The sequence below is a fragment of the Melanostigma gelatinosum genome, assembly GCF_949748355.1.
Source record: "Melanostigma gelatinosum genome assembly, chromosome: 2".
Lineage (NCBI taxonomy): Eukaryota > Metazoa > Chordata > Actinopteri > Perciformes > Zoarcidae > Melanostigma > Melanostigma gelatinosum.
Window position 1 is genome coordinate 6,672,063 of NC_136635.1, and position 23,039 is coordinate 6,695,101.

Sequence of the window (23,039 nt, forward strand, 5' to 3'; positions counted from 1 at the left end):
TTTGTGTGCATTTTTTTCCTTTATTAATATCAATCATCCGTTTTGGACGATTAATCTTGAGCGATGCCCTTAGTCAACAGGATCTTTATTTCCTAAACATACCAGTGAAACACATGTGAAACGCACTTCATTGAAGGAAATAGAGTCATAAAATTGAGAGAAGAGAAAAATGAGATACGTGAAATAGAGGGAGAGCAGTTATTAGATTTGATTATCACGTAAAATGTAAATGTTTTTGTGCAGAGACAGAGAATAAAATGAGAAAGTAAGAAGAGTAAATGTTACAAAGAAAGGATGAGGAAAATGTGCGGAGTCGATGAAGAAGGAGAGAAAGTAAGGGGGGGGGATGAAGAGAGAGGTCAGACTGTGGATTTTGCTCTTCTCTTATATTATGTGATGATGGACTGAGGGCTCAGAGGTGGTAGAGAAAGAGGGAGAGAGAAGGAAGAGTGTATGAAGGAGGGAGAGAGAAAGAAAGAGAGGAGGTATTATTTTTGTGGCAAATTGATGCGATCCATCTGAGCCATGTGACTCCTGCAGCACACTCCCCGAGTGACCAGCGCCGTGCCACACCCAAGGGCAACTGGAATTGCATTGTGGGCCCCCCACTTCTTCCCCCACTGCTTTTCTTTTTTCTGTTAAGGCAATAAGAGACGATGTATGTCCTCCATTTTGCCACGGGAGTGAGCAAACAAAACGACAGCCTGTAGTTATATGTATCGCAGTCCTTCTCCCCCCCCCCCTCCTCTTAAAATATATATATTCCGCTAACGCGCGCGCCCTCTGAGAGGCGGACATGTGGCTGGCTTTTCTTCTCCCGGTCGTTTCCCTTTTGGAGTCGCCACTTTATTGTGCTCGCTGATCCGATTTCCCATCCTCTCCGGTGTGATTTCTCTCTCCGTTGCCTGGGCCGATCTTACAGCCTCGGTTTCGACCTGGAGAAGAAAAATAGCGTGACCTCTACACCAAAAACACCGGCACTAAGAGCAGCAGCAACAACAACACGGCATTACAATACTTTCACGTGAGGACTGGGGAATAACGCCTCTTCAGGATCTATCTGGGCCATATCAAACATATGAATCATGTTGTTAGGGAGGAATTGGGGGAGACCGGTGTGTTTGCAAAGTGGTGTGTGCGTCAGGAATGGTGGTGCTACTGTTTGAACTGAGAAGTGCTCTCTAGTGCTGTGTTCAGTTCACTACTTAGATAGCCGATGAACCAGCAGTGAGCGTTTTGTGTCTGTATCAAATCCTGATACATCTGATTCGTCTGAGCCAAAGAGCTCCACTGGTGTCCAACAACGATTGAAAACACATCAATGTCCCTCATACACACCACGCTGCTGGAAATACTCACGGGAGCACCACGTGTGTGTTATTCTGCTCTTGAAAATAGTCCCCAACAAATGCAATGTCTCTACTAATGTTTGAGTGAAGTTTGATAAAAACTACAGTGTCCAGGTTGTTTAGGAAATAACTGAGCCTTTGAAAAAAAGAAAGAAAAAGAAATAGCTTTGGATGAACTTTTAAAGATTGGTGTCTTTCAAGGAGCTTGAGTCAGGAAGACGAACACATTGTTGGTTTTGGTCTTTTTTTTTGCAATAAAAGAAAGATAACATCACCATTGTTCTTTTCATTGGTGATAAACAATATGTAGCTGATTATGATAAAATCATGAGCATGACACAGTCACAGTATTATATGTCATATTTTTTGAATTTGAAAATGACAAAAAGCTAAATAACGCACAACATGGGTAGAAACTGTAACAATGGGTGAATGTTTGGCAGCAAAATCTAAAACTGGATTCATAAAACAAAATAAAATCATCGTCTGTACTTCACGTTGAAGGTGTTTAGTTGACTTTAGGCTTGTGTGTCCATGGAAGAAAAGAAAAAGAAGTGGAAAGTGAGTCAAATGAAAACAAACAAAGACTCCACCTTCAGAGTAACTTGACTGTACAGTAACTCGATTCAAAGTTGCTCTGCCAGCCCTCTGTCCCTGGCTCGCCTCCAACAAAACAAATGCAACCTCATCACGAGGTGTTGTCCGCTATCGTGGTGAGGAGCAGAGCAGAAGACACACTCGTTCGTTCCCCTGTCGGGGAAATCGAGGCGAGACACATGTATCGCCTCTCCTCTCTTGCGGCTAATTCAAATTTTAAGTTTTTCAGACGAGAAGAGGAGAAAAGTCAGAGGCTGGAGCGACATTAGCGACATTACGGCGCCTGTTTTCCCTCAGCGGGGAAATGAATTACTTATTGATCAAGAGAGCGGGTGAATAAAATGAAGCGAATTAATAAATAAGTGAACGGATAGCGGAGAGCGGCCCATGTGTGGGCTAATGGTTCACATTTGCAAACATCATGGTTGGCAGATTCCATTTGTTTTCCATTCCATTACTACCAAAACAGGGCCCTGTACGCACTTAAGAGTTCATTTGTTAAAATCTGATACTTTTGAAAGGAAATCTGAGGACAGCTCTTATACGAAACCCTCAAAGTTTACATGTTCTTAGACTTTTGAAATATCCTGCAGTACTAGTATTGAAATCCACGTTTAAAGGGGCCATTAAAAAAATGAGTTCCCCTCCTTTTAATGATTGCTTGTTTTGAATTATACGAACAGTTAAATGGCAATAATTCCTTTTAATAAACGCTCCCGCTGCTGGAAAGTTGTGCGCTGATTGGAACCTCCCTTAAAACTTGCAAAGTACATATCATCAAGCCTTGGTCCGGGATGGTCGGCTAATAAACAATTATTTATAACTAATTATTGCCGAATGTATCAAATTAACAACATGCGGCATGTGAGATTTACGCTCTGCACTCGCCACATTTATTACACTTACTTAAGGTATGCAGCGACACACATTTGGTGTAAAACACGTCTTTTCTTTTTTTTGGGTGTGTTTTATAGAGGCTGCTTTATGGCGGGATACGTGAGATTAACAGTGTGAAGTGTGTTTTTGTTTGGTTGATTCATGGACACCATAAAGTCCTGTTTATTGGGCCTGGCGCAAATAATTAAATGGTGGAGTTTTTTTAAGTGCAATATTCACCTAATGTAAAAAAAGGAACGGGTGGAGATATTACCTCGTAAAGTCGGAGTTATCTCCAAAGTCAAGGAGTCAAAATATTTACATCGATAAATCCGTCCTCAACACCTCGCAGCTAACGGGGGGGCATCGCCCGACCAGTTGGCTTTTGTGGCGGCAGGACCGAGATGGATGTTGGCAGGAGACGCTGCAGTTGTTTTTCACCGCTTCTAATTGCCTTTTTACCCTCCAGTATGTAGAGTTTTGGACAAAGAGGAAAAGTTATACCAACTACACAAACACGCACACACTCACACACACACACACACACACACACGCACACACACACACACACGCACACACAGACAGAACAACAACAAAAAAAGCGTGATTCAATTTGTTCCATTCAGCAGAGAGCAACACACAACCTCCTGGCTACGAACATGCATGTGCGCTATTCCATGTACAAATATGCACGCACGAGAACACACACAAACACACACACACACACACACACACACACACACACACACACACACACACACACACACACACACACACACACACACACACACACACACACACACACGGTGGGTATGCACAGAGGCACAGTCAAAGAAACATTCAGCCATCTAGGTCAAAAGCAGCACAGACTGAACCAGAGTCAGATTGATTCCTTAAGATATTCAAAGTAATCTTAAAATTCCTGCTTGTTGGGTAATAAGACACTTTATCATCACATGCGGTGACAAGGAGCATTAGTCTTGACCTGCCACAGGGGCGGGAAAAAAAAGACACAAAAACGGATGCAGTTTGATCCCCATAACAACCGGCTTATTGATTATAACAACGTGTGGCGGGGCTGATGTGGCCCAACGCCGATGCCGCTCCTCGAGAGAGAGAAAGGTGAAGAGGAAGAAGGGCAGAAGAGTCCTGAAAAGAGGGAGGACAGCTGTGTTTGTGTGTGTTGGCCACTCGTGTGTCTTTGTCCTCTCTCTCTCTCTCCAGGCCAGGCAGGGACTCCCAGAGGAAGAGAAATGTCCGCTTCGCAGAAATTCAATAGATGTTCAGACGCACTCAACAGCCAAAGCAGACAAACTGTTGTTTTACTTTCGTGTATCTTTAGAACTTAAGTGAACACAGAGAACATGTTTGAGGCCCCACTTACAAAGCCGTCCCGGTGTCCCCAGTGGACTGACGGGCCATGCTGGGTTTGGATAGTCCTCCACAGTGAGTTTGGTGCAACATTTGCATGACTATTATTTGGTATTATCATTGGAACTACTTTCTACCAAAGAAACGATCCCTGATTGAAAATACATGTTTCTGTGGATTACTGCGATATCCATGCTTTAAATTATCTCTTTGTTTTTACATAACATCCATAACATAATTAACATAACATAAACAATAGCAATAAACAAAACAATACTCATTCACTGCCAACGTTTATTTTATCACTGCTATTAATAATTAAAGAAATGTCCCCTCTTTGAGGATACACGTGGGGTGAAGAACGTAGTTTGTAAAATATTTTCCACTGTTAGAGGGGTTCAGGCTTCATGTACAGTGGCACTGTCATGCTAAGTAAAAAAAGTAACAAAACATATGATTTATTCCAGGACAAAAAGGTCTGCCACTAAAGTCAATACAATCCGTGTACGATCCTCAGCAGCAGTGTGCTCAGTGCTGCCACCGGTGGAGTAAAAATATACAGAAATGACACGAACAATCATAATCATTGTTATCGCTGCAATAGCACTGGGATCAGGGCTTTGGGTGGTGGCCGGATGAGGTCATGCAAAAAGCGGTTTATGTTTAACGACGTTTAATGTTCTCATTTTCGATAATATCTGCACATGGCAACTTCCACATCGTGAAAGATCGGGGTTAGGGTTACCATAACAACATACAAGTAGTCGCAGGTCGTTGACGGGACAAGCTCAGCCTCCACATTCTAACTTCCTGCCTCTATACATGACGGGCCGACTGCTTCCTACGGTGATGCTGAGTGCTGCCTCTGGACGCAAATCTTTTGAGTTTGTCTGACTTAGACTCTGTTCATTTATTCTAATTACATATTCCAAAATGAGAACTTTGGATTCATGTTCATCCATTTGTGTTACTTATTGTGTTCCTTTCAATGAGCTGTGCTTTTATTGAAGATCATTTGTCGGTTGTTGGAAGTATGATATAACCTTGCAAAGATAGACCATTCAGTCTCCCTTCTGTCAATACAAAATACACAATTACATTCATATGTATATATATTTTTATTCAACCAAGAAAGCATTGCAGAGGTTAAACATCACATTTTCAAGTTCTCACAATCGGCAGCAATAACAGTAAGATACAGACAAACAACATAAACCCAAAATCACAAGATTAGAATCCAACAAAATAAAATCAGAAATAAACCATCATAATCAAAAAAAATGACGCCGGTGAAAAAACTCAAAATGGCACCTCAAAAACAACAGAAGCCAAGAGCGTGGATAATGTTCGTGGTATTCTCACTGTTGAACAGATGACTACCGGTATGCTGGTATCTTGCGCTGTGCTTTCGTCCTATGACAGACATAAACAATAAAAGGATCAGAGGTTCTGTAGATTGACAGAATGTGGACTCAATGGAAGAAGCAGATGTGACTGATGTCATTTGTAAAACACACTGCGTAAAAGCTAACCGACCCAGCAATAGCAGGCTACCGAGAATTTCTGTGTGTGCACGTCCATGCTCACACACATGCATGTGCATCTGTTTACACACACACACACACACACCAGCCGCAGTGCCTGAGCTATGGCCTAATAGGATAATGAATTCAGTGTGTAGAGGCGGTGTAAGGACCTGTGGTGTGTGTTGGCGTGAGCGTGCAGGGCAGCAGTGGGGGTTAATACAACATGATAAATATTTGATTTCTGCTGGGGCCGGTCCCCACCTACAGAATGGGAAATGGCTGTAATGCGATTCAGAACAGATTGTCCTCTGGGAGGGCCCTTTGTGTGTTTTGCTCGCTACGTGTGTGTGTGTGTGTGTGTGTGTGTGTCTGCGAGCATAAAGGCCCTGTGACTGCATGTGTATGGCCAGGGGAAATAAAGGAACAAATCGGCTTACAAATCACCACGGCACCGAGGCACCGCGGCGAGCAATGGCCCCTGTCTGACTATCACCCACCAGCAATGACCCCGAACACAGCGATCAAGTTGATATGGGCTCTGACGTGACATTATGTACGGGTTCAGGAGGAGGGAGCACCGTGCCGCCGACTGCGACGCACTAGTTGCACTAAATGATTTGTGTTCGAGTGAAGAAGAGAGAATAACCCGAGCGGGATGAGGCCGCAACTGTAATGACGAGTTTGAATCATAATACTCTCCTTGGAATATGCCGCTTGGGATATAAATAATCGAACATTTTGAAATACAGCACATGGTTTAGCACTCCAAAATGGGACCATATCATCAACAGATGTGATTCATTAACTCAATGGTTTATAAATACAGAGAGGACGTTTTTTATTTCACAAAAAATGGAAAGATTGTTGTAAATAATGTAGTTCTAAGTTTCTATCATCTAACTGTCTACCTGGATTACTCAACCTAACCTCTCCTAAAAATATATGCTTATATCGTCTCGTAATGGAGATTCAAATTGTAATCCTTAAACACTGCGATTTGTTCTCCACAAACTAAACACACGGCTTTACATTTGACTTCAGTAAACAAATACTTAGAAGTCCATGTTTTGCTAAAAACTCTACACTTTGTGTAAATCTTTCCTTTTTTAACTTAGGCTGGCTGACATTTTTAAGGGGTTAACCCATCCATAGCTTATTGGGAGCAGTGGGCTGCTGAGAAGCGCCCGGGGAGCAGTTAGGGGTTCAGTGTCTCGCTCAGGGACACGTAGTCAAGGATCGAACCGCCGACACCGGACAACCCTCTCTACCCATTGAGCCACTACTACTCTACTTTTTATTCATGTAATCGTGTACTTGTGTTTTTCTCCTCTGTACATACACCACCTAGTGTTGCTGCTCCTCAGGATTCTCCCCTTTTTACCCGTTACAGGTATATTCTGAGGGGTCTTCTTTATCCATATCGATGGAGGGACAAACTTGTAATTGTGGGCTGTATGAATGAAACTGACTTGACTTGGATAGTATTCTTTTGAATATTCTGTAGTGCAGTAGTTCCCAAGCTCTTTTCCTTGAAGCCTCCTCTGCTTGTATCTCAGTAAAGCTGAGCCCCCCCTCCCCCTATTTTCTGACGTCATCACCCTAAAGAAATTACAAATCCTCAAACTAAGTTCTCAATTTGAAAAAAGTGATTCAGTGTAATAAATGAGTTCGTCTTTTTTGATCAAATCAACTGTCTTTTGTGAATATAACTTGTCAATTTCATCTTAAGTCAGGAACAGTCCTACGCAGCCACCACTGGAATCAAATTCTACAAATAGCATAACAATACTAATAATATTAGAGGAGGCAGGCCGCCGTTGTAAATTAATGTTCTTTATGATTCACCTGCTTAAATAAAGATTCAATGCACAAATACTGGCATTTAAAATAATCTGGTTTACTAAGTATCCTACTGTTTTTGAGCGACGACACAAAAATTGTTTTATATCCAGAATTTATATAAATTAGCCAGTAAGTGTGTTGTTATGATTTGGGTTATATATGTGCAAATCTTATTTTGACAACGGAGCAGAGAAATCCCGGCGCAGCCCCTGTGATCACCAGGTTAGGAAAGGCGTATCAATATATAACAGGTATTGTGCTAAACAATGTCCAAACGCTCTGCTGGCCAGCGAAGGCCTCGCTGTATTCAGGTCACTGATCTGTCTCTCGAAAAGACTGAAACAGATGTTTACTCCTTTAAGAACCCTGGACACACTCTCCAAACAAACACATCTCCACGGATCTAACCCCCCAACACACAATCATGGAGTGATAAAGAAAAAGAAAAGAAAAACTGCCCTCAAACTCAATACTGCAGGGAGTGACCGGTCTGTGTGATATATTTATAGACAAGTGTGCCACACAATCAAGAAACATTTTGTCCTCAAGTGGGGGAAATATGGTTTTGGTGATGTTGGGTGGCACGGGAGAGACGGTAATGATTGATTATAGCCAGACAGAACTCTTGTTGCTAATTTAATCATCGCTGAAAAATGACAAGAGCAGTTCTGCAACAAACACACACACACACACACACACACACACACACACACACACACACACACACTCTAACCCAGCCACACTCCCACTCCCTTGTCTTTTCTTTTCCTGTTGTGCAATTGTCAGAGCAAATTAATGCAATTAACGTGGCCTTGGGCGGAAAGTGAGTGGTTTTGAGTTTGTCACGCTGCAACTCTGTTATCTAGAGATGAAAAAAGAAAAAACACACAAACACACACGCACAATCTTGTTTCTTTAGCTCGCACTATCCCCCCCCGTCTTTCAAAGGAGCTATCTGTTTCCCGCGTGTGTGCGGCGCTGTCACCGCGTCCCCTCTCATTTGGGATGAGACGGAGACGTTGGCGTCATCCCCAATGAAATCACTGTTAATGTGTCCTAATGAGTCAGGCGCGCTGACGCACACTTGACTCGCCACTTGGATTTGTGTCTAGACGCACTGCGCGCGCTAGAGGAGAATGCACATGCACACACGAGCGTGCACACACACACACACACACACACACACACACACACACACACACACACACACACACACACACACACACACACACACACACACACACACACACACACACACACACACAAGCGGTTGTAATTGCAAGAAGCTTGATGACAGGTGTGATAACTTGATAAACTCCATCCCTCCAACACGGCGTGTGGATAATCCTTACGCACTTTGGATAACTATTACAACCTTACAAAGTGAATATTGAAGGCATTTATTTATTCTTTTGTATCTCCCTTTCTTAGTCTGCACGGCTGCGTATCCAATGGCAACCTGAGCCTTGACCTTGAGCGTTATTGCGGCGCGACACTTGTAAGAAACGTCCTCGCCTCTATTCTCATAATTGTCCTTGTAAATGTCAAATATTGACATTTACCAGGTGACATACAGTCAATATTTTCCACTTCACCGTTTTATATTGCACGTGATATACAACATGCGCAGAGCTTAAACTGAGGACGCTAAGTGCATGAGCTCTGAGGTGGTGGGGATTTTATCACGGCGAGGTGCGATTCTCCTCCCAGCTCGCTCTCGCTGATGTTGGCAGTGACCCCAGACATGCAGAGCTGACCCTATTAGCGTTGTTTATGACATGTTTAAGACGAGTAAACAGAGTAGCAAACACTCCATTAGGCTTCAGAGGAAAAAGAGCTCATCACCTCTGCAGCCACTGGCTTTATAACCAGAGCTCTGTGTGTGTGTGTGTGTGTGTGTGTGTGTATTCCCTGTGTGTGGCCTGTTTGTCGAGCGTCGGAAGAGTATTTCTTCCGCCGCGTTCGGCCCATCCTGCTCAGACCAATTTGTCCGTCCAGCCATCTGTGATTTAGTATCAGCAATAAGAGCTTCAGAATGTGGTGTGTTCTTTTTTTTTAAACTGGTCATTGTGCAGAAACGTGAAATATGCATTTGATATTTCAAGATGCGGCGAAAGCAGGAGGATGGAGCCACACAGGTGGGCAGGTCAGGGGCTCTGGCTTTTTATGTTGCAGGCCAGATGACAATTCTTGAATGGATGGTCCAATAAGACGGTATGATTATGTGTCGCGAGTTCAAATGCTGAGGAAATACGGGGCCCATATTCAGACCGGGTAGGGACTGTTAATCAGACCTCACCGACCGCTTCCCAACAACTGTTTACTCAGTCTTCTGGGCACAAAAACGAAAGTGAAAGATTTTCCACCGGATGGTTTTAGGACAGAAATTAATTGTGATTTTTGGGAACGCTTGTATAAATGACGAAAGCGTCTGTGATTTATCTCATTCGTTTTCGGCAGCGTGTCTATGGAAATGGCGTTGTTGATCAGTCTAACGGTCCAATCTGTAATGCCTTGATAACTATTGAATGCCATTACCTTTGGTCCATATATTCATGATGCCCAGAGGAGGAATCCTCATGACTTTGGTGATTTTTCATCTCAAGCCTCCAGAAGGTCAAAGCCTTCACTTTACCAATGAAACATCTCAATATTCACTCGATGGGTTGTCACCATAGGAAGAATTTTAATAACTTTAGTGACCCTCAAACTTAGCGCCATCACTGGGTCCAAATTAAAATTTCTCCAATATCTTCAAAACTAAAAACATTCCAGTCAGCCTGGGCTCAAAGCACCACTGTGTGCATTAAATGGTGACCCAACAAAAACACTCAAACAATCTATACAATATGTAGAAACTGCTTTACTATTAATGCAGTAACACAATATAAAAACCTAGATTCAATTTCCCCAAACAACAACATGGAGAGGAAGATCTTCCTGTTAAAGCAAAGACATCCAAGGTAAAGGTTGTGTTTTTGTCCTTGCAGTACATTTTCTTGCTAACCAAGTTAGTTCAAAGAGGGAGAGGGAGGGAGGCTTAAAGACTAATTCCATGAATGTATTTGACATAGTGTGCACAATAGGAACAGTTGAAAAAAAGATGTGCTATATGGTGATGTCATTCTTTTAAATGCCGTGTGCTTGTTTGAGCCATCCACCTCAGCTCTCACCAACCATAAGTAGCCGCTCTCACCATTTAATGCCACGTCACTAGCTTTGTGCGTTACATGTTCACGTGGATGTGTTTAATTTGCGTGCCCACCATCAAATTCAAATAGACTTTTCATTGCCAACGTCTCCATTGTCAACAGGTCGTGGCCATTCCGTGTATTTGTGTGAGACCAGGCTGGCTGTAGACGAATATCCTCCCCGTGCAGTCGTGACGCTGGAGTTGGTGGCTGAAGATCCGGATGCGACGTGGAGCAGGACTTATGATGAGCTCACTGGATGAGCCCACCGGGAAGACTGGTCAACCGGAGGTCACTGGCAGCTATCAGCAGCAGAGAGAAAGGAACAGTTTTAAGGCTTGACAGCAACAAGATGATTGGCTCGCAGAGGTCCTGGCAAAAAATGGGATTGATTGAACTGAAAGAGTGAACACTTTCAGTCACATGGACTTACTCTAAGCCGCATTTATCTGTAGATATATGTTCATCTTGCTGTCGCACATCTTCATCAGTTGAAACAGGTTCAGCTGGATTTCACGGGTAGATACAAGATCAGCGTTGCCTGGCCGTAATTGTGTTTTTTTGCAAATATGCAAAGGCAGCAGGGCTGAATGTCACCCGGGGTAATAATAAAGACAAATCCATCTGAACCAAATCAGTCTGGAGATTCAGCCCTGCTGCTAATTAGAGGCAGGGTTATTACCGACTGGAAGAACAGTCCTTTTAATTAAACCTTCAGCTTTAATAGTGATGTTTAACTTGTCACCAGGACGGTGATGTTTTTTAAAGGACAGCCAGAGCTCGTTTAATTGGGGCAAACTCGGAAGTGAACAGCAACGGTGTGGCAAAATGTTATGTTTTATTTACAATGGAAACGGAAGACATCATGTGTGATCGAGCTCGAGGTAAATCACAGATATAAGCAGCATAGATATAAGCAGCATAGATATAAGCAGCATAGATATAAGCAGCATAGATATAAGCAGCATAGATATAGCGCCGGTTGGGTTTTTATTGATGTAATTATGTCTGTGCATGTTATGACTATAATGACTCCTTTTAACGAAGCCAAAGAATTTTTTATTTTTACTTTTTTAAATAAATCTGTGCCTTAGCTTGAAACCAAGCCTGTAGTTTTCTGGTCATCGACGTCATTGCTTTGGTTCACCGTTCTCATCAGCTTTGGTTCCAGCAGCAGCAGGTTGCTGTCGTCAGTGATAAACCCACTCTGCTCTACCAGGCCGGCACCAAACAGCAGACAGCTGGTGAACACGCATTGAGCAGCTGTAGAGCACCATATCTTTTTCACGAGTTGGTGGAGACCTAATCGGAGCTAAAAGCAGCGTGAATATTGGACCTGTATTCATCTGTATCGCCAGACACATAGCTCCGTTTTTGCTGGACGTCTAAAATAGGCAACAAGTACACCATATCGACATAAATGGCAACCAAAAGTGAAACAAAAGGATGGAGCTCATTAAAATTGAATGCAGAGTAAGGCATTTTTCGGCAACATTAAATGAACTGAAAACCTTCTGTGAAAAGGGTTAAAGTTCTAAGACGAAAGAGTGACAACTCCTACACTGGACAATGCCGTGGTAGTGACCTGTCAATCACAAGGTGGCCCCGCCCTAAAGCATACTCTACTTTATGATCTGTTTGACTCTAAATGGATCATAATCTACTAAATGAACATCATACTGTATTGAAGAAGACTTGGAACTAGAGATTGAGACCATAAACTCATGTTTACAGTGTTTACTGAGGTAATAAATCAAGTGAGAAGTCGAGTCATTTTCTCATAGACTTCTATACAACCAGAGGAGTCGCCCCCTGATGGACATTAGAAAGAATGCATGTTTAGTCACTTCACCATATTGGCTTCACTTTTCCGACCGGTTACCGCTTGCATGGTTTAAGGTGCTAGTTACTTCAACATGCAGTATATGCAGAGCTAAATACACAGAGATAATACTGTTGTCATAGTAGGAATGTTAGGAAAGAAATCAATCTGCAGGTTTTCCAGCTAGATCTAGCAGGAAGAATGTGGTGCTGGCCTCTCCTTCACTGGCCACTGTTGAGGTGCTTTTGCGCAAGGCACTTAGGGGGAACAGTTTTATGCAGAGTTATGCACTCAACTATTACTGTGAATAAGAGTATTTCCCAAAATTCACTTATTCTTCAGGAGGCTGTACCGGGCATCGCTCCCTCCCGTTCTATCTTCCTAAACACCACCTCAGCGGTTTTGTTGCCTAAACCTAAGTCTTCCTGTTAGTACTGACGTTTACTTTGAAAAAGAGACTTTGCAGCATATAACAGCAGAAAAGTACATGATGTCATGCCGACCACCACTGACCAAGCTGCGGTATTGGACGGTATGATCTTCCCCCATAGAAAAACAACCAGTGTAGCTTGTTTTATTACATTAAATGATGAATTATTTGTTCGGCTTCACAGATATTTCCACACTGATGCTACAATTTTTCAATTAAATCATCACATTTCACCATTTTTCATTAAGATTTGGTAGAAAATTGTGTAAAATACAACAGAATTGAGTGGGATTCGTTCAACCACTGATCTGAATGACCATGAGGTTCAGACAGCAAACAACAAACGTGCTCTTCTATCCTGGTTCATGTGTAGCGTATATCCATACTCATTTGTGTGATTCAGAGGAAACACGTTGGCCTATATTCCAAACAAACACACAAACATGTCCATATATATCTGTGTGCTGCTCATTAAAGTGAACATGTTAGTGGGATTAAGATCCTGTGTTTGTGCCCGAACAGTGTGTGTGTGTGTGTGTGTGTGTGTGTGTGTGTGTGTGTTTGGCTTGCTGGCTGCCGGAGGCAACAGCTCTAAAGTGTGTGAAATGACGGAGTAGCCAACGGTAGGCCCTTGGCTAAGAAGCAGCATTGAGGAGAGTGTGTGTGTGTGTGTGTATTTAGGGATGTGTTGTGTGTCACATACATATCAGACATATGTCAAATTCACTGACACATCTGCTGATGTGAGTGACACTGAGCCTGCGGGCCCTCTCCATCCGTTCCCTCACCCCCCCCACCCACCGTATTTCCCCCCTGACGTGGAACAGTCCTCCATTTGGGCTGCTGGGTAATGAGGCACAGCGATGAGATGGAGGGAGGCTACGAGGTTCAGTCAGGTGTCAAACTTCCTGGAGGCCTTAACGACAGCACACGAGGTGATAGTGCAACAAATACAGCGTGTGTTTGTTGTATACAAGCAATGATTTCAAGTGGTATTAGTGGAAACTCATTTTCTGTGTCTTTTCTTCTCTGATTCCTTCCTTCATCACTCATTTCCTTCATATGTTTTTCACAATCATGCACATATATATTTTTCCTTCCTCATTGTCTCTCCTTCTCACTTCATTCTTTCCTCCCCAGTCGTTGGGTTAACTTCATTATCCCACTCTGCCTCTATTCCTCACTGCACAATAAGATCTTTTTTGAAGATCAGGCAAGGAAGGAGTGATGTGAATTCATTCTTTTCTGTTCTCTTTGTTGCTTTCTTTAACATCCTATAGATGGCGCTGTTGCCCACGACAGGAGCGTGCTCAGCGACATTCACAGCCCTCTTTCTCTTTTGTTGAAGGGAAAACCTCTCTTTTCCTTATCTTCTGTTGCTGTTGCTTTGATTAAACAAATGATCCAATGCTGATGATGCTTCCTACTCTCACCGACAAAAACTATAATGCAACTCTGTTTGTATGAAAGGGTTTGTTCAAAACATTGCTTTGCATCTGCTCTACAGTATATGACCCACATGTGGGCTGAAGATCCAAAAGTTATTTTTTAGAAACACAGATTTTAAAGCAATTCTTGTCAATATTGTAACTGCAGTCATAAACCAACAGGCCCAAATGCATTTTTTAAAACTTTGTTCTGCATTGATGTCACTGGTTACAGCCTTTTGTTTTTTACTTGTAAAACTGCTCAAGCTGTACAGTTAAATAATCAATAATTTCCACATATTTTCAGTTTTTCCTTGAGATGTTGTGTTACTGTACAACATGCGCTTCCATTACTTAAAAAAAATAACAAGAAAAATGCAACGATGAGTAAAATGGAACAGATGGAACAGTTCCTGAATCACCATCTGTCATCTGTCGTCATTTGGATGTACTTTGGTCTCAGAGGACGGACATTCTCTTTCAGGTTTTCCTTATTGTTGTAGCTGCATTCAAAAGAAATAAAGTGGATCCTCACTTGGGTGAAGTTTGGTTATTAGGGACCACAATAAGAGCTGCATGTATCTAAAAATGTAGTGTTTTATTTTTTTCTTTCAGATAAACTGAAGGATTAAGTGTTCCTTAGTGAGAAGTTCCTCATACTTCTTAAGCTAAATAAACTATTTGAAGCCCGACTGGTTTATCTGAACAGCAAAGCTGGAAACATGGCTGCTTTCCAATAGACTACATGAAAAGTTAATATTTGCATGTTTTTTTTACCAGAAAGCGATACACTTTTACTGACAAAGAATCTGCACTGAGAAGAAGGGAAAAGTTGTGTTTTTCCTGTAGTGAAAGTGTACAATCACAAAAATGAAGACACACTGTCACGATTAGAACATTTGGAGAGTTACAGGTGCAACTCAAAACATCAGAGACTCTGAGCAAAGGAGAGAAAACCGAGCAACAGATTAACAGAGGCGGGGCACATGTCTCATGTCACTATGTATTAAAAAAGAATGGAAACATACTTTTACTGGATGAATGAAGGAATCAATCTAACAAGTGTATCTCCTGTCCAAACCACGTCGCCATCCGAACCCTTAGTCATTTCTATGCAGTGCGTGGAGCCGTGGTAACCATTTCACCTGCCCACTTTAGTGGACGGATAAGAGGCGCTTGCATATTCATAAGAGCAGATAAGAGCTACCCATGCAGCTCCCTTTAATTGAGAATGATGGAGAGGGATGGAGGGATGTCAGAGTGCAGGAGAGGAGGGTGGAGGAGGATGGGGAACGATAACCCGGCGCTTGCCTTGATGCATTAATTGAGGGTATTAGAAGGAGGGATGGATGGACTGGGAGGTGGTGGCGGTGAGCGGGTGGTGGTTGCATACCACGGAAATGCCAGCAGTGCCAATAAATCACTCCCCATCGGTGATTGACTCTGCAAATGTAGTCTGGGGAAGTTGGAGGGGAATCAATCAAGGCACTCCCAAAACTTTTTCAACCCTCTCAGTTCTGTCCGGCGGATAAAAGGTTATCATCACAACTGAGCGGGACGGGCCGCGACCTGGAGACACTTGGACTCGATGTGGCTTTTCAAGGACAATTTATTTTACACGGCTGAAGGATTGGAGGGACCCGCGGGAGTCCGTTGTGTCCATCAGCAGAAGTGTGAGGGAATGTGGTTTTCAGGAGGGCAAACGCTATTGGTCAGCGCTATTTGGATTCAACATCTAAAATCGTTATAGTTTTGGTCAATATTCCTGTCGGTGAGGCTTCCTATTTCATAAAAGATGAAGAAAAATGAGAGCACGTTCCTTGAGCTTAAGGAGGCACTCTGGTGATCTAGCATTACGCTTCCTTAATGTCAAGAGAGGTTTAGACAAGAATGGCCAAAGTCAACGCAGCAGAGGTTGAGATATCACAACTTTTAGTCTCAAGTAAGAGGTCAAGCCCACAAAACACTGGATCCTGCATTTCCCATAATGCAATATAATAGCATCTTTCATTACAAACCCTGTGCTACAGCTCACATGCATGCAAACATATATTACTGATACAAAGACATCATGTTTGTAAAGAATGAATTATGACTAGGAAACAATATTGCATGACATACTGTTAATACAGAAAAAATATTAAAAATACAAAAGAATATATATATATATAGACAGTGATGTCACTTTGCAGCATTTGCAACATTGCAAGCATATTTAAAAAAACTCCCTTTTTCATGCATTTGGGTGTCTGGCGTGTCAACCAACCCTCCAGCTTTCAGATCAGAAAACATGTGATTCAACGAGCCAATCAGAAGAGGCTCCACTTCCCATGTCACATGCAGACTCATGACAATATATCGCCCCAACAGCTGAGTATCTTCACCCACGGATTGATTGCGCCATATTTTTCTTGCAAGCCAATCAGAGCAGACTGGGCTTAAAGAGACAGGCGCGGAAAACGGAGCGTTCCGGGCAGAGGGTGAATACAGGTACATTCAGACAGACAGTGTGAGAAAAATAAAGTGTTTTTTGAACATTAGAACATGTCAACATGTTCAAGTAGAAACCGCAAATACAAGTATGAACCTGAGAATGTGCATCATATGTCCCCTTTAAAATGCAACAACCCACAGATGAAGAATGTTTTTCAGGTCGCAGACGTACAGTAGGTCCCGTTTTACAGCCATGATGCTATTATGGGATGTTGGGTTGTTAAGGGAACTCAGTCTCTTTGACCGGCTTTACCAGAGGTTGCCTCCGTGTCTCTGACTTTGTCTGCACCACCAGTACCACTGCTGCTCCGCTCTGCTTCAACCACAGACACCGTGTGTCTCATTGTGTTTTTTGTGCTACTTGGAGTGATGTGATGTGTGCTTTCTGATACTGTGTTTGTCTATTTATTGTTTGCACACAACTTTGTCTGTGTGTGTGTGTGTGATTATTTGAATAATATGCCTGGCTGTTTGTGTATTTGTGCATTTTTTTTGTGTTGACCCACCAGGGTTCATATATATCCACTGTGCGTGTGCATGAATCCAGTAAGTGTCCATCTCTACTACTGTTTGTATACTAGCGTGCATGTGAGTACATAGATATAGTGTCTGCCTCTGCAAATGTGTGTGATTGTGTGTGTGTGTCAGAGATGCCATTGTTTGGCCTCTGGAGGTTTCATTAAGGCCCAGTGTCCAGAGGTAAAAAGTCATTCATCTCCCCTGTTGTGAAGAGGCAGCTGTGGGCTCCGTCCCCCACCTCCTCCCTCTTCTCTGGCCTCCCATCTCTTCTTCCTCTTCCTCTCCTTTCATTTTTTCTTATATCCTCAGCCACTCTTCCTCTGCCTTTCTCTTTTCATCTCCTCCTTTTCTGTTTTCTTCCATCATGGTCTCACAAAAAAAATAAGAAATAAAGAACAAAGTCAAGTCTTGTGCATCTAAAGAAAAGAAATAATAGTAAAAAAAAAAAAGTATAGCAGAGGGAGCGAGTGTGTTTGATGTCTTTCAGACGGACCGGCCTGTCTAATGAATCCTTCACCAATCCGCTATGAGATCAGCTCGTCGCTTTTTTTTTGTTGCTCTTTTTTTTGCCTCCATGCACATTAATTAGAGCTGTCAAAACTTAAGTCTCTCCCTCTGTCTCTCTCTTTCCCTTTTTATTTTGCTCCTTCAAGTGGCTGAATGGGATACCGTTAATTAAAAAGATATCAGATCATAGAGGCCCCCTGAGCGCGAGCAAACCGCCTGGGCTCTCGCTTCCCCCGACAAGTCGAGATATCGGGTTTGTTCATGTCCCTACACACTCCAAAGAAATCCTGGTCCCTTTTGTCCGCAAGTTAGAGCGATGGATTGAAGTTCATAGGGTGGGAGACGGCAGGGTGTGTACGTTCAAGTGTGTGTGTGTGTGTTGAAGTACTGTGTTGATAAAAGCATCTTTTTTTTTTGGTATTCAATTTTGTCACAGCTTTATGAAAGCGTGGACTTCTCTTCTGATGAGGACTTCTGAAGGTTCACTGTTTTAAGTGGAATATCTTTGCTGACAGAGCAAAGTGCTGAATGAAAGACACTGAGAGCACTACCTTCTCCTTTGTGTGTGTGTGTGTGTGCGCACATGTGTGGGAGAATACAAGTTTGTGTTAACGGGTGTGTATACACGCGGAGACATCCGTTGAACAAAAAAGACAAAAGTAGATCAGTGACTTCTCGTGTGTGACTTTTACTACAACCAAGAAGTGGCACGTTATTATGAATCCCACTGCTCTTCTTGGCATGACCCGCCCTGAGCAGCATTCAAGCAATAGGATTGGCCAGACGTCCATGCTGATTTGCCCCTGACCAATGGGCTGTCCTGGCCCTCACCACTCAGGCTGCTCTCATCCAGCATCCGTAGCTATACCTGAGAAACATAATGCTCCGTACAGTTATTAAAAAATGAATTTTGTTCAATATTCACGTAATCATGATCAAGGAAGTTTACCGCAAAATAACACAAAGGAGGGCTTTGTGTGCCGTGGGTTCCCCGTGTGAAACGAGAAGTCAATGTTCATTTATTTGTCACTTAACTTTTCTTTGGTTATTTCAACTCAAACAATGATCTTTTCCTAATCCTATTAAATATTTCAAACCCAACTGAATAGTTTCCTGTGAAGACAGAAGTTTATTTTGGAAGGACCTCATGTATGTAACAAGAAATTGACACGTGTTGCTGACTGTCGAAGGGAAAACGCACAAAAAAGGGGGAGTAACTTATCACATGAAAACCGTTGTATGAGGATACGTCTACCAGAGGTCAATGACGAACCTCAGCCCGTCGTCTCCGCCTCAACTCGGCTACGCAGGGCGGGTCTTGCCTGGAAGAGCAGTGGGATTCATAATTGCGCAGAAGTGGCACGGTAAACTGAATTCATGAACTTATAGGGCTAGTTTGTGAGTTAATGTGGCCGGCAAGGTAGTAGTTAACTGCTTGGTAACATGCTAGCCCTAGTGGCCACAACAGCCTTTTAAGTTAGCAATGCTAAAGGTTAATCAGGCCCATTCCATAGAAATGAGCGGACCTGGAATTTGCTGTTACGAGTGCTGCAGCAACCCGTTTGTAGCTGTCTGCATCTCTGCATATGACTAATACATGTATGTTAGGAACTTGTCATTGGTTGCCACTGTTATTGATGTTGATGTATGGTTTTCATACATTCACTGACACACACATACAGTACTGTTGTGTTGCGAGATCAGTAATTTGTAGTTAATCATTTGGGCTGAAGGGGGATGAGGATGGGTGAGAGAGAGAGAGAGAGAGAGAGGGAGGGCCCTCCCTGCCTTCTCAACAGCGTAGTGGCGGTGGAGAAGCGCAGAGACAAATGATGCACACATATACACACACACACACACACACTCTCCATGCAGAAACCTAATTAATTTTGTGCAGTGTTTCAGAATTGATTGTGGTCATTCCTGGTTGCAATTTTTCATCTGGTTTTCGAGGGCTTCCTTCTTTCTGTCATTCTCACCCGTCTGTATTCCTCTTAAGTGTGAGTGTTTGTTACAGGAAAATGTACTTGCATTTATTACAGAATGCAGAACTTTATTGAATATGTATTTTTTTTTCATCCATAAAATACAGTCCCTTCCTGCTAATCTGGGGTCAACAGGCTAAGTGGGTTATTCTATCTAGACGTTTCCTCTCCATAGCAACAGTTTCCGGGTGTTTCTCAGTGTTTTTTCCTTCATTTGAAATCAATTGGTCATGTTAGACAATTCAGTTTGAATGTAGTAATGTGATGTTAACATATAGAAGATTGCATGCTTGTAAAACTGAAAATATGTCTTTTATCACATGTAAAAATGTCTCGATTTACTGCTGAAATGATCTTTTTCACATCTCAAGTTTAGTGACACTGCAAAGCTGAAACGTGTGCCTTCCCTTCCATCACGTGATGCTGAGGGTAAACACATGTCCGTACAGAATGTTATTAGGCCTCACCGCTGAAACCCTCTGGATACAGCAGTTATTTGTCTTTATTTACATTCACATTGGAAATGTTTCAGATCACACGTGATTGTTTTCACATGGTAAAGAAGACATTTCACATGTGCTTTTTTCCACAAGGGCAGGTTGAAAGCAATGTAGTGATGCAACAAAGTCACATTTTCAAACAAATTGAAAGCTGCTATAATTATATAAAAAAAACTACGACAATCAGGTCATCAAGGCAGTATGAATTGCACAACTACCATGTTGGGAAATCAGTATTGATAGAAATCTCAGAATCAAAGCACACTTTCCTGCATCTCTATTTTAAAAGGCTGTGCCGCTTTAAGAAAACCCGTTAGCCCTTAGAAATGAAGGAAATGAATGAATCTGATTATGGCTTTGTCTAATAGTTTATGCATCACAATTTCCTGTTTTTAATCACTACAGTGAGTGTGCAGCCCAAGGGCACTGTTTTAATTCTTTTTCTGTTACCAGCAAAAGCAAGGGGGATAAAATTATAAGATTAATAATTGTTTTGCCAGGATCTAATAACAAGCAATAAAAACCAGCCAACCAGAATGTTGCCACCATACCCAATCTGGGTGCTATTATCAGAAGCCCTCTCTTCATGTGCAATTTATTTTTTCTTCTCCTTTTTGAATCTTTTCATTCCTTTTTTTCGTCACTGATAATATTGAATGTTTTTTGTTCTCCCAATTCTGATAAATATTTGAATTTGCTTATGGAAGGGGCTAATGCTGTCACATGAATAGAGAATGCTCTTCATGCCTCATTATGATTTACTGTAGCCAATGACAGACAGACATGCTGATAGAATATTTACAGCCTCCCGAGGAGACATTTAGCGGGAACACATCACAGCTGATGTGCACCTGCTATTTAAAACATTATGTATGAGTCTGCAGGTGTGTGTGTGTGTGTGTGTGTATGTGAACCTGCCTGTGCGTGTGTGTCTAAGTGTGTCTAAGTGCAACAGAAAGAGAGAGTGACAAGAGTGGCTCGCTCACATGCCACCATATTGGAGCTGACATTCTATCAGTAACACAGACAGAAATGCTCCCTCTCTCTCTTACTTCCTCAATCCTTCCAACTCTCGCTCTTTCCCTCGGTCCACTACATTCCCATCACCCCCTCCCTCCTCCCCTCCTTTGTCTTAGCCCTTCATTGAAAGTAGGACACTTACAGCACTGCTATCCACCAGCGAACTTCACCACATCAGCTACGTGTTGCTAAAATTAAAAAAGAAATAGGAACATTTAACTCCCGAGAGGTTCTCAGGATGAGTGACCCATGTTGGAGAAGAACCTTGTTTGGTTGAGGAGGACTACAGGAGGACTACAGGGCTCAGAATGCTTCAGGCAGTGGCGGGCCGTGTATTTACATAGACAGTTGCTGATGCCTCCCCTCTTTTGCCATGCCAGCCACACAGCGCCTGAGCATCGTTAATTGTCTCGAGAATTTACAAAGCTCACGTTCATTAGTTGCAAACAGATATTATTTCCCCTCACCGTTTACCAAAAAACATGTTCACGGTGCTCTTGTGGCATGTCCATGCAGAACACTGAATGCTAGCATGTTATACAGCAGGCGTAATGTTTACCATCTTCACTGTGTCAGTTTAGCGTACTCACATGCTAACATTTGCTAATTAGCACTAAACACAAAGTGCAGAAGAAGCTGATGGGAATGACATACGTTTGGCAGTGGATCTCACTAATTCTGGACCGAAGTGGTGGACTGACGGACCAATAGACAGACATTGCAAAGCCCACAGAGCTATGCAGCTAGACATGATTGATGTAAGACTTTTCTGATTTGCCACCTTTATGGTTAATGTTTGGAAAGTTCAGTCATGTAAGAGCACTTTCAAACACGATACCTTTTAGTTTCCTGTTCACACTGGCTTTTTTTTAATTTTTTTTTTTTACAAATAACATTCTTCAAATCCATTCCTACTGTTTCATGTTCTGGCCACAAAACGTTGCAGTGGCAACAGGACTCAATTTCAAGACCTCCCAACAAAAAGTCTTCCAGAAGGGTTGAATACCTGACAGGCCTCCTGTTCTCCTGCTTTCCACAGTGTGGTGGGTGTTCCAGCGCGGCGGCAGTGAGGTCCATCTGGAAACGCTCAGAGCGTCTCGTCTCATAGCTGCTGCCATCACCTCTCACAGTATTTCACTGTTTTATGGACACGACCGGCTCTGGAGCTCACCGTCTCCCTTTGGAGCTTCTTTGGAAACATCAGCCAGCATTTTATTTACAACCTCTGAGGCCGGGCCTGCTCCTCACTGTGGGAGGTGTGTGTGTCGTGAATATTCAGGAATATCAGCTGACAGATTTCAAGAGAGGTAGGAATGCATTGTGTGGTTGCTGTGTCCATGGATCTGTTCTCACAGTTTACTAGTGTCAGAGCGCCCACTGTGGCCACAGCTTTCTGAAGCTTTGTATTTCACACTAGAGCTTTTTCATGATCCAAGCATCTGACCTCTACCAGGCTTGATCATTTTCAGGAAGATTATTACATTTTGACAAGGCAATATTGTCCCATTCCAGGAACAAGAAATCAATCTACAAGAAAACAGTCAGTAAACCTGACAAGACACTTCATCTTGTCTGCCTGTGTCA